The sequence below is a fragment of the Pongo pygmaeus genome, chromosome 14, assembly GCF_028885625.2.
Source record: "Pongo pygmaeus isolate AG05252 chromosome 14, NHGRI_mPonPyg2-v2.0_pri, whole genome shotgun sequence".
NCBI classification, from domain to species: Eukaryota; Metazoa; Chordata; class Mammalia; order Primates; family Hominidae; genus Pongo; species Pongo pygmaeus.
In genome coordinates, this window is record NC_072387.2 from 38,103,875 (window position 1) to 38,116,943 (window position 13,069).

Below are 13,069 nucleotides of genomic sequence, written 5' to 3' on the forward strand. Positions count from 1 at the left end.
CTGACTAGAGTGTGGGTGGTGGAGGGATCACGGGTCTGGGTGGCCAGGTCACCAGAGCTGAAGGAGCTGAGAAAGTCTTCCCACCACCTTTCTGGTCGATCACTCAGCCTCTGAGCTGGAATTATGAATGGGTTTTATTTTCTCCTTCTTTTAATTTTCTGTAGTTTCCAAATTTTCCACAACAAACATTCTAACTTTTAGAAACATTTTTTCTTAAAAAGGCTTATGAGGTAGAAAATTACAGCTCTTTTGAAAGAACCCCCACACTGCACAACTCCTTCCCCAAAAATACTTAGCTATAAAGGACATTATGTGGACGACTGCAAGTCAAATATGGACTGTGGCCTAGATCGCAGGGTTGTATTAATGTTAAATTTCCTGACTTTGCTATTGTACTGTGGTTATGTGAGAGAAGGTCCTTGTTCTTAGGAAACATACACCGAAGTATACAGGGCAAATAAAAGAGCATGACGTCTTCAGCTCACTCTCAAATGGTTCAGAAAAAAATGTATGTGTCTGTGTGCATGTGAGTTTGTGTGTGGGTGAAGAGAGAACAGAAGGAGGCAAAACATAAACCACCTGTGCATCTGAGAGAGGGTACCCAGGAGTTCCTTGCACTCCTGCAAATTTTCTTTTCTTTTCTTTCTTTTTTTTTTTTTGAGACAGTATCTCACTCTGTTACCCAAGCTGGAGTGCAGTGGTGTGATCTCAGCTCCCTGCAACCTCCGCCTCCCGGGTTCATGTGATTCCTGTGTCTCAGCCTCCCGAGTAGCTGCAACTACAGGCATGCGCCACCGACACCAGGCTAACTTTTGTATTTTTCGTAGACATGAGTTTCACCATGTTGGCCAGGGCTGGTCTCAAACTCCTGGCCTCAAGTGATCTGTTTGCCTCGGCCTCCCAAAGTGCTGGGATTACAGGCGTGAGCCACCATGCCTGGCCTCTGCAACTTTTCTTTAAGTTTGAAATGTTATCCAAAAACTGCTGAAAAAGAAAAAGGGAAAAGGAGATGGGCAAAAGGGGTGAGGGAAGAGTTCTCCTAACTCTAATTGCCAGTCTTTCCCAGGGGGCCTTCATTGGGTCCCAGAAACTGCACCCTAACGCCCCCAGCTCCTGGACCAGGCCTCATCCCAAGGGAGGGCAGGAGGCGTCCCTGACACTGTGGAAAAGCTGCGGGCCAGGAAGACACTCCCAAGTCACTTTGGGGAAGATGGGCCCTTGCTGCGGGCCCTGGTGTGGACAGCTCCTGCCCCAGCCTCTCTGAGAGTGTTAAAGATGCATCCTCTAAGGAAAGGGGGCACCTCTGCCGCAAGATATTGTAGAAATCAGCAAAGCCAAGCCAAGGGCAGGATGACAGCAGCCACTGGCCTTAAGAAGGATGGAATACAGAAAAGGAAGCTGACTTTCCCCTATGAACAGTCTCTGGTTTCCACAAGACCCCCTGCAAAGGGGTCTCCCCAGGTGGAGATGGAGGTGGAGTGTGGACATGGCTGGATGGTGATAAATCAAACAAGACTCCGTTGTGGTCTGGGCAGGAGGCATTGCATCCAGCCAAAGGCTGGTGATGTAAATGTCAAACTACTGACCCAGAAAGAATGCAGCCCAGCCTCTGTCACACACACCGGCTCCTGACACTGGCCACATCCCAGCGCAGCTGCCCCAAGGACCCCAGGTGCCTGGACTTGGGAGGGGGAAGACCTGCGTTCAGAGACAGCAGAGGGAAATCAGGGCAAAGAGAGGGGAGGCAGGGTGCCATCCAGCGTTGGGGCGGGTGACCGGTGCCAGCACCACCTGGACTCAGCCAGAAACGGAGGAACGCAGGCAGATGGGCTTCAGATCTGTCTGCCTCCCGCTCAGTGTACACAGGGCAGGCCAGGCCAGGCCTATCCCGAGACAGGCTGGAGTCCAGGTACAGGCAGACATCTGGGTTCCAATCTTCACTCTGCCACTGACTGACTACCTGTGTACCCGTGGGCCACCTGCCTTCCCCTCTCCCCATCAGTCAAATCAGAAGGGCTGACCCCACTGGGTGGTTAGGAAGATTCAAATGAAACACAGATAAAGCACAGAGTACATGGTGAGCACTAAATAAGTGCTTGCAATGATTCATCTTACCTAGCCCCGGGGCCCCTCCCTTCCTTCCTACTTGGCCTAACAGACTTTGGCTAATGGCACTCAGTAAGCAGACAAGATGCAGAGGACACTTCGAAGACGTCCGTAACAGATCAACTCCAGCCACTCTGTGGGGAGGATGAGCCCCTGCCTTCTCACTGCTGCCCCCAGGTGGGTGTCGCCCACCACCCCTGTCCTGTATGGAGGCATCCTGTCCTACTGACCCAAGCACGGGATGAGTGAGGTGGGAAACACGCGGCCCAGAGTTTCAGCTTTTCAGCTTTGCTTTTTCTAAAACCCAAGGGCTTCAGAGTAATTTGAACAAAATGTTTGGGATGACTATAGCCAGGGCAGTCACTCCCGTCCTGTCCCCCTCCAAACACACACATACATATACACATACACATAAACATACACATACACATACACACACACAGCAAACACTAAGAAAGGGGTTGAGAGCTCTGTTTCCCAGGGGTCCTAGAAGTTACTGAGCCCAAGGTGCGTGTGTCTGAGACCTAAGCAAACCTGCACCCCATGCTCAGGGAGACACCAGGATCCCAAAGAGAGATGGCTTCAAGTCCATCCAGGCAGTCAGAGCCAAAACAGCCCAGAGACTATTGTTCCTTCCCTCAAACCTGGGACCAGATGGGATGGTGAACCTGTCAGCAGATGCCTCAGAGGCCCACATCCCTCCTCCAGCACCCTGGGACTATGTCTGCCCCTTCTAATTTAGACACACACCCAAGGAAAGAGCACAACATTTTAATGCCTTGGTAAAATGAGAGAGCGAAATTAAGTTGTTATAAAAATTATTTTTCTCAGGGCTAGGCTAAGTGGCTCACGACCATAAACCTAGCACTTTAGGGAGACGAGGCAGGCGGATCACTTGAGGCCAGGAGTTTGAGACCAGCCTGGGCAACATAATGAGATCCCTTCTCTACCAAAAAATAAAAAATTAAAATTAGCCGGGTGTGGTGGTACACACCTGTGGTTTCAGGTACCTGAGAGGCTGAGGTGGGAGGATCGCTTGATCCCAGGAGGTGGAGGCTAATACAAGCTGTGACTGTACCACTGCACTCCAGCCTGGGTGACAGAGTGTGACCCTATCTCAAAATATATACATATTTTTCTCCCACACCTAAATCAAGGAACTGAGCCTTCTTTCCAGTATAATAGTTAACACTTAAATGCAACATTTAGACTTGTGCCAGAGGCTGTGTTAAATCCATAACATGGATTATCTCATTTAAATCCTCTCAGTCCTATAAGGTAGGCACTAGAAGCCAATTATTATGCAAACAATATGAAAAAGAATTTAAATGTGGTTCCGAGGAATATCTCAGAAAAGACACTTACCCTGTAAGTGGAACCCACTCTGGGGCTCTACTCTTTCTGTCAGTAGGGGTCATGACATCTCCTTTGATCCCACAGCATAGAGGCCCCATAACCTCATGTTGCAGAGGCCCCATACCAAGCAGAGGCCACTCCTGGAGTCACTGCTGCTAGATGGTTTCTACGATGCAGAACTCACTGTGCAGGACATGGGAGTGTGGGATCCACTTTTAAAGAAACAGGAAAGCAGCTGGTTGTCCTCACAGCCAAGAACCCGATCTGAACAAATATTCTGAAGAAAGCACTGTGGTAGGAATACGGAAAGCTAGGAAACAAAATTGCCATGCCCTCTGTGCCCCCAGAAAAGGGAGGGGGGCAAGGGGACAATCAGAAAAAAATGGAAAGACAATGTAGCCAGACATAGTCCTACTAGAAGAAAGGACATCCTCTCCCACCTCCAAATAAACCCCCAGGTTTCCTAGCGCTTGATTTTTGGTTGCCACGGTCAGAAATTTTTGGTTGCCGTGGTCAGAATTGCAGGCTGCTAACAAAAGGACTGATTTCAAGAGAGAAATGTAAATGCATGGACTTGGTGCCTTGATTCTTTCAAAGAACACTATGGACTCCGTGCTTCCTAACTTCACTACTGTGAGGCTGAAAGGGACAGGCTCTCCCAATATACAGATGGAGCCAGTATGTAAGGTTCACGAAGTCTAAATTACTTCAGAGAGAAGCAAAGCCAGAGGAGCCAGGAACGGTGCTGTTCCCAGTATTGGTCCCAACTCCCCTCAAAGTAGCATCCTTCGTTTCAGGGCAGATAATCATCCCATTCTGCATTGAAGCTGTGAAGGCCTCTTCCCTCAGTCACACGGCTCTGACTCCAGTTATCCAGTGTGTTCACCAAATGCAATACCTGCCATTCCCCACTGTTCCTGACAATAACTAGAGGAAAAAAGCCCAATGAAAGCCACTGGGTGTGGCAGGAGGGGCAAACCACAGACCAGCCAGAATCTGGTCCAAAGCCCAGAAACGTCTTTTCTGCAGCCCATGTTCCTGGGATGACCAAATCCCGCCCAGTGGGCCAGGTAAACGGCATCCCCCGGGCCTGCCAACGCTGCACATCTGAACGAATGCCTTGGGAGAGAAATGAATACAGCTAGCAAGCCACCAAATCATTTTCCCAGTTTGATGGCCATCTTTCTGGTAATTCCATTTGGCAAATGTACTAAGCCTGGATTGACAGATCATGACCCACACTGAACCACAGGGGTGATTATTTTCAAGGCTGCTTTGTAGTTGGGTATGGGAGTGGGGGAGGAGGCAGATTATGGCAAAACAGAAAGGGAGGCCACTAAAGTTTATCACAGGCAGATAATCTGCCACAAATGAAGCTACTACTCTGTTCCCTCACTGGAAGAGAGGTCTAAACCCTGGGGTGGATAGCAGGTTGGCCAGGGATCTGATGCCTCCCCACCCAAGGCCCGGGAAACCTGAGGGTAGGCAGATGTCCTGAAGATCCAGGAATACCCCAGGACCTTTGAACCCCATGTTTGGAGGGTCTCCATCCCACAGGACAAGCCCACCGCCAGGAGGCCCACTAGAAGGTGGCAGGGGAGCAAACGGAGGCCCTGGGCAGCAAGGAGACAGAGGCTGAAGAGACCCCCCAGATTTGGCAAGAGGAGCCAGTAAAGCTAGGTGAAGGGGAAGGAGGCCAGCAGCCTGAACGGGTGGCTGCAACACACAGGCAGACACCTGAGAGGGGCCCCAAGAAGATACGTCTTCCAGCCCTGACCCTGGGGATGACAGTTCTAAAAAGGTCAGCTGTGGCTTTCAAAAAGTCCCTCTTCCATCCAACATGTTCTTTGCTCAGCCTTCCCATCTCATTAATACAGCAACTCCGATGTGCTTGGAGTCATATTTGACCTTTCTCATCCTCCGTGAATCCACTGGCCAATCCTATTGGATCTGCCTTTATAAAATCTATCCAGGTCTGCAGGGGCCAACTATACAGAAAAACACCACATCCCACTGGAAGGTCTTGCTTGGAGTGAGGACCAAGAGGCAGGTGGAGTGATAGGCATCTCTGAAGATGCCTCTGGAAGAGATAAGTCCGAGACCCAAGTATCTCCAAGGTTAGAGGGAAACAATATTTTTCTCCATAACAAGGATGCACATAACAAATTTCAAATTTGTCCCTAGGATTAATAGCAATCCCTCCAAATACATGGTTGATAATGAGAAAGGTTTAATTTAATTGGACATAATTACCTATTTAATTGGACATAATTACCTATTTGTATGGACTTTGGTTAAAATAAACTACAGACCAGAATAATCAATCAACATGTATTTAATTCCATCAAAGAATGACTTCTTCTACCAAATAGAAAATTGAAACTCCCTGAAGTCAACAATCTTGTCTTTCAAGCCTTTTTTTTTTTTTTTTTTTTTTTTTTACCTAAAGCAAGTAATCACATGCACAGGAGCACGTGGCTCTAGGATCCAGACCCAGACAAGGGAGTACATTTCTGATCTACTTACTAAGCCCTGTCCTCTTTACTCAAAACTCCTCTGACATCCTTTGAATTTTACCTTTATAATAATTAAACATGATCGTAATATGCTAAACCTATTTTTAAAACCATTAATCTATTGTTGACCTTTCCCCTAAGTTTCTATTCTGTTCGTGTGACTTAAATAAGACCTTTTGTTTTAATAACAGGTGGGTGTGTTCATATAAAAATCATGATAATTTCCACTGAGACCAACTAAAAATACCAGAGGAATAAATGTATCATGGTTTCCTATTATCTGAACCAAACATAAAGGGCAAGAAATGTTAGGAAAAATCCCAGATAAATTATAATTCGAATTAAATACAATTAGGGCATTCGGCCAGAGGCTGACATACACAATTCTACTAGTCGAACGTAAGTAAGATAAAAGGCACATTTTTTTAGGGAGATACACCTGGGATTGAAATCTCAACCATCTGGTAACTGTGTCTGGACTAAAACCCAACACATGAGGGCATGGCGGTGATGACGTGAGTATTGGGAAATGTAGGTTATTTTTTTTTTTTCCTGAAGGCACATGTCTGACTATCCTAGTCACACAAGTCAAACACAACTGCTGTCTGGTTCCCCCATCCCCTGGAAAGGGTCAGGAGCTGAACCAGCAGGCTGTTGCAGTACTACAGTGCAGCTGCCGCTCTGTGTACGCGCAGGTTTTAGAATGACTCTGACCTGCCCATGCCTGGGAAGTTTTCTACTACGCAGAAAGGAACACCCTGAGAATACGGTGTCTTGCTAAAGGCGGAAGAACTTCCTCTCATTCCAAACCATGTGGAGGGCTTGAGGAACCCGGCCTTTTCAGGCCACACTGGGTCACAAGGAAGCCCACCTAGGGGAGACTTCCTCGAAGCAATCTTGGGGACCCAGACGAGAGGTGCAGACGGCGCGTCCCGGGTTCTAGGGACAAGCGGAGGGCCAGGCGCTCTAGGTCAGGGCGACCACCGGGCGAGGATGGCAGCAGAGTCCCCGGGCCGGCCACCTGCCGCGGGACCACCCTCCGGGCGGCCGGGCAGGGTCCCCACCCACGGCTGATGACACATCCCCGGACCTCGTGGCGGGGCGGGGTGCTCTACACCGCGCCATGTAAGGGAAGGTCTCCTCGCCGCCAGCGGGCTCCGGATGCCTCCCAGGCTGGCCCCCATGCCCGCCGCCCGCCTACGCACCCCGACCACCCCGTGCGTAGCGGCGCGCGGGTCCCGGGACAAGCGCGCGGAGCGGGCATCGCCAGGTCGCCCACGCTTACTCACTCGGTGTTGCATCATGCACCACGCCGCGGTTTCAGGGAGCCAAAATGGACTCCGTGGAGGCGACAGCCGCATGGGCACCAGCCCCGCGTGCCCACCCCGGGGCCCGCCCGACCCTGGTCCTGGCCCTTCCCGGAGGATGGCAGCGTTCCCGGCGCGGGGGCCCTCGCCACTCCCGCGCCGCCCTCCCGCGGCCCCACGCGGCGCCCGGGCCCCCTCCGTGATGACCCGGGCCCAAGGAGCTGCCCCCTGCATTGGCGGGGCCAGGCACTCACCGAGCCGGCGGCGGCGGCGGGGCTCCCGCAGGATCGCGGGCAGACAGACTGTCGGACGCGCTCAAGGACCAACGGACGCTCGGCCGGGGAGACCGGGCGGGGCGGGGCGGGGCGGGGGCGCGGCGCGCAGGGAGAGGAGTGGAGGCTGCGGTTAGCGGGAGCCCGCGGCCGCGTGCGCGCCTGCCAGGTAGTTGACCCGCTGCTCACACCTGCCTGCGCGGACTGAATGGGCGCCGAGGGCTGGCGAGTTCCGGCGCCAGGTTTCATCAGGAGTGCGCCCGGCCCCCGCCCCTCACGCTCCGCGCCCCGCGCCCCGCGCCCGCCCCCGGACCAGGCAGCCCCAGCCCGCTCGGCCGCGTCACCGCCGGGCACCAATGGGAGCGCGGCGCGGCGCCGGCTGCCAGCCCAGAGGCTGCGGCCGGGGACCGACGCGCCCTTGGTGGGCGGGGCGGCTGAGTCTTCGCGCGCCCAGCGCCCCAACCTGGGGTTCCCGCGGCGGGCGGGCCGGCGGGCTGCGCCTCCGCTCGCCTTCGCAGTAGCTCCGTAGGCGTGTGGCCGTTTCTCCGCCAATCTGAGCGCTCCGCGCCACAGCATCCTGTGGTCCCCTGCAGATCCCACAGCGCCCCGGCCAGAACTAGTGCTGCAGGTCCGGCCGTGCCAACCCCCTCCCGGCGGGCCCCGGGGAGCTCACACGGAACTCGAAACCAGTTTTCCTTCTCCAAAATAAAAGATTTGGTATGCACTTAAAGGGTTTAAATTGTTTTCTTTTCTTTTTAGAGACAGGATGTTACTCTGTTGCCCAGGCTGGAGCGCAGTTCACCTTAACCTCGAAATCCTGGCTCAAGCGATCCTCCCGTCTGGGCCTCCCAAAGTGCCCTAGGATTACAGGCCTGAAACACTGCACCGGCCTAAAAATTATTATAAATCTTCATGTCTTTGTTATTGGATTATTTTATTGCTATTCCCTTGCCCTTGCTAATACCTTATCCTTGCCAGTTGTCAGAAGAGCCCCAAAGCTTGAATCTACCTGTGCCCCCTTGGCAGTGGCAAATGCACAAACGCTAGTCAGAACGGCTCACTTTTGCAGTTACCCCCCAGGAAGTGGCAGAAACTTCAGTCCTGAATCACACCGTGCTCACCTTTTAAGCTCCCTCCTTGTCTCCTTTTGTACCAAAAGCCAAGTGAGAATCATAATCTTTAAAGATCCAGTGATCTGGGACTTGGGATAGGTAAGCAGGGCATAAATTAATACTGCCATCCTTCTTCTATCTTGTAGGAAAACAGAAAAACAGTGGACGGTGTCCGTGGTCTTTGAATCCTTTCTACAGGTCCTTCTCAAATGTCAGCGGCTGAACTATTCCCTTGGAATTAGACTAGCAATTTATAAAGTACATAACTGCATGGCGCTAGCTTCAGAAAAAGTGTTTTGTTGTTGTTGCTGTCATTTGTTTGTTTTTTAAAGACAGGGGTCTCACTCTGTCACCCAGGCCGGAATGCAGTGGTGCAATCATAGCTCACTGTAACTTCAAATTCCCAGGCTCAAGCGATCCTCCTACCTCAGCCTCCCAAGCAGATGGAACTACAGGCTTATGTCATCATGCCTAGTTAATATTTTATATATATATATATATAGACAAAGGTTTTTGATATGTTGCATAGGCTGGCCTCAAATACCAGCTGTCTAGCGATCATTTTGCCTCAACCTCCCCTAGCATCTGGGACTACAGGGATGAGCCACCATGCCCGTCCCCAGAAGAAGTTTTAATGAACACATGCAGGTGGCTTAGCAGTTGTAAAATGCGTTTTTGTCTTTGTTTTAGAGACTGGGTCTCACTCTGTCACCAAGTTGGAGTGCAGTGGCAACATCATTGCTCACTGCAGCCTGGAACTCCTAGGCTCAAGCGATCCCCTCACTTTAGCCTCCCCAGTTGCTGGAAATATAGGCAAGCATCATCCTGCCCAACTTTGTAATGTGCTTTGAACAGTGCTTGACATCATAGTAAGCCACCATATATGCTTTGTTTTAAAACAACAAATCTGGCCTGTGGCGGTGGCTCACGCCTGTAATCCCAGCACTTTGGGAGGGCGAGGCGGGCAGATCATGAGGTCAGCAGATTGACACCATCCTGGCCAACATGGTGAAACCCTGTCTCTACTGAAAATACGAAAATGATCTGGGCGTGGTGGTGCACGCCTGTAGTCCCAACTATTCGGGAGGCTGAGACAGGAGAATCGCTTGAACCCAGGAGGCGGAGGTTGCAATGAGTCAAGATCGCACCACTGCACCCCAGCCTGGTGACAGAACGAGACTCTGTCTCAAAAAAAAAATAAAAAAACAAATAAAAAATAAATAAAACAATGTATCTTAGTTCAATTGCATAGTGGTGAAATTATGCTCTCCACTCACAGAAGGAGATCTCCCAGATCCCACGCAGCCTACTCTGCCTGCTGAGGCTACAGTAAGCATGTCCGCTTCTCACAGAGAGAAGCCTGGTAGGATTAAAGACCACCTGCTTTGCCCTTGGCACCAGACCAGGATTTGAATCTGAACTCTACCAGTTCATTTGCTGTGAGAGCTTCTGCAAACTATTTCACCCCTGTTTGGAGCTTGTAAATCTTACATTCTTAAGAAAAAAATCTATCCCTTGGTGTTTGAAATATGACTGTGGAATTTTTTCTTTCTGCCTATCTGTCTTTCTTTCTTTTTCTCTTTGCTGACTTCTGGCAGTAAAATAGAATTTCGTAGATTGTAGAGATGCTCTCCTTGGGCAACACAGAGCGCCAACATGAAGTTAATGTTTATAAATTCTGAGAGCAAGTGCTCCAGGCCCTGATGGGCGTATGGGTGAAATTTAACCCAGGAGATTTTTAGCACTGTGCTCCGTTTAGCAATCCCACTCAGCAAGGTCCTGTCTTCAAAAAGACAGTAAGACAAGCCCCATGAGCAAGTGACTTCTCAGCAAAAAGGATTCAGTGTAAACCAGGGAAAAAATAGTTATGCACAAGATCTCAGCAAAAAATTAGAGGATGCTGATAAAGTGGGCTAAATGTTTTAAGCAAAGCCAGTTTTTAGGCAGGTCAGGACTCACATTACAGGTTCAGAGAAACCATGAGTGATAGGCAGCCTTGATTACAATCAAAGAGCAGCTGCCCAAGATTCCAGCAACCATTAAGAAAAGGAGATGCTACAATTTAGGCCCTGGAGAGCAACATCTAAGGTTAAAGTTGACATACTAAGTCTCTTTCTAGCACCATTAGGCAGCTTGGGAGCAAGGAAAGTGCACATAATCAGAGCCAGACAGATGTGGGTTTTAATTCTAACCAGCTGCTGGCCTGGGGAGAGTGGCCCTGTTCACTCTGTGTCTCAGTTTCCTCATTTTCAAAATAAGAATTTTACTACCTGCTGGATACATACGAACTTCATGGTAAGGACGAAAAATGTGTATAAAGATGAACAGAATATAGAGCTCAGAAATAGACTTAGTTTGTTTTGTATTGCTATAATGGAATACTCGAGTCTGGGTAATTTATGAAGAAAAAATGGCTTATTTGGCTCACAATTCTAATGGCTGGAAAGTTCAAGATTGGGCATCTGCATGTGGAGAGGGCCTCAGGCTGCTTCCACTCATGGCAAAAGATGAAAGGGAGTGTGCGTGTGTGCAGAGATCACATGGCAAGAGTATAAGCAAGAGGGAGAGGAGAGAAGGGCCGGGCTCCTTTAAATAACCAGCTCTGGAGTGATCTAATAGAGTGAAAATTCATCTCCCCATCCCACCTACCCCCAGGAAGCACATTTCGTAAAGGATCCACACCCACGAACCAAATACCTCCCATTAGGTTCCACCTTCAACATTGGGGATCAAATTTCAACATGAGGTTTGGAGGGCACAAACATCCAAACCCAAACAGTAGCCTAGACCCACACAAATAGCTGATCCAGAGTGGCTAAAACAAGTCAATGGAAACAAGATAGTCTCCTCAACAAATGGTCCTGGAACAACTGGACCACCACGTGCAAAAAATGAATCTAGATACAGACTTTAACATCTTACACAGCAATTAACTCAAAACAGATCATAGTTCTAAATGTAAAACACAAACCTATAAAATTCTTAGAAGATAACATAGGAGGAAATCTACCAATGACTTTTTAGATACAGCAGCAAAAGCATTATCTATGAAAGAAATGATTGCTAAGTTGGCCTTCATTAAAGTTAAAACCTTCTGGTCTGCAAAGACAATGTTAAGACAATGAAAAGACAAGCCACAGGCTGGGAGAAAATCTTTACAAAATACATATCTGATAAAAGACTGGTATCCAAAATACACAAAGGACTCTTAAAACTGAGTAACAAGAAAACACCTCACTTTAAAAACACAGCAGGGCACGGTGGCTCATGCCTGGAATCCCAACACTTTGGGAGGCCGATACAGGCGGATCACCTGAGGTCAGGAGTTCGAGACCAGCCTGGCCAACATGGTGAAACCCTGTCTCTACTAAAAATACAAAAACTTACCCATGCATGGTGGCAGTTGCCTGTAATCCCAGCTACTTGGGAGGCTGAGGCAAGAGAATCACTTGAACCCAACCCGGGAGGTGGAGGTTGCAGTGAGCTGAGATCGCGCCATTGCACTGCAGCCTGGGCAACAAGAGTGAAATTCTGTCTCAAAAATAAATAAATAAATAAAAATAATAATAGGCAAAAGATCTGAATAGACACCTCATCAAAGACAATACACATATAACAAATAAGCATATGGAAAAATATTTAACATCATATACTATTGGAGAAATTGCAGATTAAAGCAAAGAGATACTACTACACAACTATTGAATAGCTAAAATCCAAAACATTGGCAGCATCAAATGCGGGCGAGGATGTGGCGCAACAGAAACTCTCATTCATTGCCAGTGAGGATGGGAAACAGTACAGCCACTTTGGAAGACAATGTGACAGTTTTTTACAAAACTAAACATAGTCTCACCATGCTATCTAGCAGTCAGGCTCCTTGGTGTTTACCCAAATGCATTGAAAATGTATGTCCACACAAAAACCTGTACAGTGATATTTATAGCAGTTTTGTTCATAACTGCCAAAACTTGGAAGCAATCAAACTGTCCTTCAATAGATAAATGAACAAACTGTGGTACATCCATACAATGTATCGAGCCATGAAAGGACATGGAGGAAACATACATGTTTCTAAGTGAAATGAGCCAATCTGAAAAAGCTACGTACTGTATGATTTCAACTATATGATATTCTGGAAAAGGCAAAACAGTGGAGACAGTAAAAAGATCAGTAATTTCCAGGGGCTTGTGAGGGGAAGGATGAATAGGTGGGGCACAGGGGGTTTTTAGGACTGTATAACTTCTGTATGATACTGTAATGGTGGATACATGTCATCTAGCATTTGTCAAAACCCATAGGACGTACAATACAAAGAATAAACTGTAATGTGAACTATGAAATTTAGCTAATAATAATGTATCAGTATTGGCCGGGTGCACTGGCTCATGCCTGTAATC

The 13,069-nt window shown here is 48.8% G+C and overlaps 1 protein-coding gene across 3 annotated transcripts in view; it reads right to left on the minus strand.

The window, feature by feature from the left end:
• The window catches only part of SLC7A1 (solute carrier family 7 member 1), an 87,253-nt gene extending 79,438 nt beyond the window's left edge, over positions 1-7,815 (minus strand). The window contains exon 1 of one of the 3 annotated variants that reach the window (XM_054446535.2): positions 7,540-7,815. The gene's annotated coding sequence lies outside the window, so the exon portion shown is untranslated. The remainder of the gene's footprint in view (positions 1-7,539) is intronic. The other 2 variants (XM_063650731.1, XM_063650730.1) reach the window with 2 other exon arrangements.
• Between the last annotated feature and the right edge of the window lie 5,254 nt (positions 7,816-13,069).